Here is a 4,031-nt window from a genome sequence, read left to right as displayed (position 1 = left end):
AACCCGGCCGAGATCGTCTGAAATATGCGCCTGGATGTTTGGACTTAGGTTTTGAACGAAAAAAAATTTCCTCCAGGAGACCGGGTCGAGTGGGAAGCGTCGAAGTCGCACTTAACCCGGCGAGATCGGCTGGATGAAGCGCCTGGATGTCTGGACTTAGGTTTTGAAAGCAAAAAAAATTTCCTCCAGGACGGCGAAGTCGAGTGGGAAAAGCGTCCGGGAAGGCGCACTTAACCGGACTCGATCGGTCGGATGAAGCGCCTGGATGTTTGGACTTAGGTTTTGAGCATAAAAAAATTTCCTCCAGGGCGGCGAAGTCGAGTGGGAAAGCGTCCGGGAAGGCGCGCTAACCGGACTCGTCGGTCGGATGAAGCGCCTGGATGTTTGGACTTAGGTTTTGAACGCAAAAAAATTTCCTCCAGGGCGGCGAAGTCGAGTGGGAAAGCGTCGGGAAGCGCGCTTAACCGGACTCGATCGGTCGGATGAAGCGCCTGGATGTTTGGACTTAGGTTTTGAGCGAAAAAAATTTCCTCCAGGGCGGCGAAGTCGAGTGGGAAAGCGTCGGGAAAGCGCGCTTAACCGGACTCGATCGGTCGGATGAAGCGCCTGGATGTTTGGACTTAGGTTTTGAGCGAAAAAAAAAAATTTCCTCCAGGGCGGCGAAGTCGAGTGGGAAAGCGTCGGGAAGGCGCGCTTAACCGGACTCGATCGGTCGGATGAAGCGCCTGGATGTTTGGACTTAGGTTTTGAGCGAAAAAAATTTCCTCCAGGGCGGGCGAAGTCGAGTGGGAAAGCGTCCGGGAAGGCGCGCTTAACCGGACTCGTCGGTCGGATGAAGCGCCTGGATGTTTGGACTTAGGTTTTGAGCGAAAAATTTCCTCCAGGGCGGCGAAGTCGAGTGGGAAAGCGTCGGGAAGGCGCGCTTAACCGGACTCGATCGGTCGGATGAAGCGCCTGGATGTTTGGACTTAGGTTTTGAGCGAAAAAAATTTCCTCCAGGGCGGCGGCGAAGTCGAGTGGGAAAGCGTCGGGAAGGCGCACTTAACCGGACTCGATCGGTCGGATGAAGCGCCTGGATGATTTTCGTTTGAAAATTGCACTAAGTCAAACCGGGAAAAGTCCGACTTCCATACCCTCCGAGGCTCGAGTCAGGCCGACCGAGAGGCCTCCTCCGGGCATGATTCAAATTTTCCCGCGACCCTGGAGGTGGCGTTTACACAGGAACAACTTTTACATGGGTACGATTTGGTGAGCAGCGTGTTTTGTGGACTTAGTCTCTGGCGAAAAAAAGTCGAAAAAGCGACTAAGTCCATATCGACTTAGGTTTTGAGCGCAATCTTTCTGAAGCTCGGGCGAGGAGCTATCGAGCGCTTCACCTGAAACACGGACACAGGCGCCGAGAGAGAGGGCGTTCGGCGGCGGCGGCGTCCCCTCGGCCCAGCGTGATCGATTGGAAGCGCGGCGCGCCTAGCCTAGAGACCCCACCCGGCCAGCCCGCTGCTGCTAAATCGGGAGTGCCTGGCAGGAGCACGGCGTGCAATGGGTTTACGTTTGGGCTTTGACAGCACGCCCGCGCCGGGCAATTTGGGCGTTCGTTACGAGCAGGCCCCCTCAGCCGAGGAAGCGCCGAACCCGCCGGAGGAGGCCTGAGGCGGCGGTCAGAGCGCGAAGAGTCCGTCACGGCGGGCGTGGAGGAGCAAACGCGGCAGCGTCCAGCGGCGCCGCGGCGGTACCCCGTCCCGTGAAACACACTTTTCGGCGTCGGCGCGATCCCAGCGGCCACCCACCCCAGCGGCGACCCCCGCCGAGAAGGTTCGAGCAGCGCGTCGCCCTATGGCGGCGGTCTTAGCCGAGGTCAAGCGGGGTCTGCCAGGCCCCCTCCTCAGGCGGACTGAGACCGTGTGTGTAAGCAAAAGCGGCGCCAGCGTCGGTTGGTCCCCTCGACCCACAGGGGTTACCTGGTTGATCCTGCCAGTAACATATGCTTGTCTCAAAGATTAAGCCATGCAGGTCTAAGTGCACCACGGCGGTACAGTGAAACTGCGAATGGCTCATTAAATCAGTTATGGTCCCTTTGATCGCTCCACCGGTACTTGGATAACTGTGGCAATTCCAGAGCTAATACATGCAAGCGCGCGCCGACCGGGCGACCGCCTCTCCTCGCGGGGCGGGAGGCTGAGAGGCAGCGATGCATTTATCAGATCAAAACCCATCCGGGCCCCGAGATCCGTCCTCGGACCGGTACCTTTGGTGACTCTAGATAACCTCGGGCGATCGCTCGCCCTTCGGCGGCGGCGATTCGTCAGTGTCTGCCCTATCAACTTTCGATGGTACATCAGGCGCCTACCATGGTGACCACGGGTGACGGGAATCAGGGTTCGATTCGGAGAGGAGCCTGAAAGCGGCTACCACATCCAAGGAAGGCAGCAGGCGCGCAAATTACCCATTTCCGACTCGGAGAGGTAGTGCGAAAAATAACAATACAGGTCTCTTTCGAGGCCCTGTAATTGGAATAGCGTATCTTAAACACATGGCGAGGACCCATTGGAGGCAAGTCTGGTGCCAGCAGCGCGGTAATTCCAGCTCAATAGCGTATATTAAAGTTGCTGCAGTTAAAAAGCTCGTAGTTGGATCTCGGGATCTGGCTGGCGGTCCGCCGAGGCGAGCCACCGCCCGTCCCAGGTCCCTGCCTCGGCGCCCCGGATGCCCTTGGCTGGGTGTCGGTCGAGAGGCCAAAGCGTTTACTTTGAAAAAATTAGAGTGTTCAAAGCAGGCGGCGTCGCCGCTGAATACGCAGCTAGGAATAATGGAATAGGACTCGGTTCTATTTTGTGGGTTTCTGGAACCGGAGCCATGATTAAGAGGGGCGGCGGGGGCATTCGTATTGCGCGCTAGAGGTGAAATTCTTGGACCGGCGCAAGGCGGACCAGCGAAAGCATTTGCCAAGAATGTTTTCATTAATCAAACGAAAGTCGGAGGTTGAAGGCGATCAGATACCGTCGTAGTTCCGACCGTAAGCGATGCCGACCAGCGATCGGCGGCGTTATTCCCATGACCGCCCGGGCGGCGTGCGGAAACCACAGTCTTTGGGTTCGGGGAGTATGGTTGCAAAGCTGAAACTTAAAGGAATTGGCGGAAGGGCACCACCAGGAGTGGAGCCTGCGGCAATTTGACTCAACACGGAAACCTCACCCGGCCGGACACGGAAAGGATTGACAGATTGATAGCTCTTTCTCGATTCTGTGGGTGGTGGTGCATGGCGTTCTTAGTTGGTGGAAGCGATTTGTCTGGTTCATTCCGATAGCGAGCGAGACTCCGGCTTGCTAAATAGTGGCGCGGCCACTTGGGTCGGCGTCAAAAACTTCTTAGAGGACAAGTGGCGTTCAGCCACGCGAGATGGAGCAATAACAGGTCTGTGATGCCCTTAGATGTCGGGGCTGCGCGCGCCACAATGGGCGGATCAGCGTGTGTCTACCCTGCGCCGAGAGGCGCGGGTAACCGCTGAACCCGCTCGTGATCGGGACTGGGGATTGAAACTATTTCCCATCAGCGAGGAATTCCCAGTAGCGCGGGTCATAAGCTCGCGTTGATTAAGTCCCTGCCCTTTGTACACACCGCCCGTCGCTACTACCGATTGGATGGTTTAGTGAGGTCCTCGGACCGGCCCGCCGGGCCCCTCGCGGGAGCTCTGGCGGGGGCGCCGGAAGGCGATCAAACTTGACTATCTAGAGGAAGTAAAAGTCGTAACAAGGTTTCCGTAGGTGAACCTGCGGAAGGATCGTGCTCGGCCCGGCCCGATCCAAGCGAAAACCGCCCGGGCGAGGCCTAGCCCACCTCCCCGTCTCAAGCTCGGGTGCGCGGCAGAGGCGGCGGCTCGGCGCGGCCTCCCCTCCGGAGCACCAGCCAGCGCGAAGCGCGATAAGAAAAAAGGAACTTGACTGTCGCTGCACTCGGCGGCCCCCGCTTTCAGCGGCGGGGCTGAGCGAGGCCCTGGCGAGTACCCATACGGCCTCCGGGACCGTGGGTTCAAA

The sequence above is a fragment of the Puntigrus tetrazona genome, unplaced genomic scaffold (genome assembly GCF_018831695.1).
Source record: "Puntigrus tetrazona isolate hp1 unplaced genomic scaffold, ASM1883169v1 S000000003, whole genome shotgun sequence".
In the NCBI taxonomy this organism is placed as follows: Eukaryota; Metazoa; Chordata; class Actinopteri; order Cypriniformes; family Cyprinidae; genus Puntigrus; species Puntigrus tetrazona.
The sequence above is the reverse complement of the archived record's forward strand: the minus strand, read 5'-3'. Positions refer to the sequence as shown.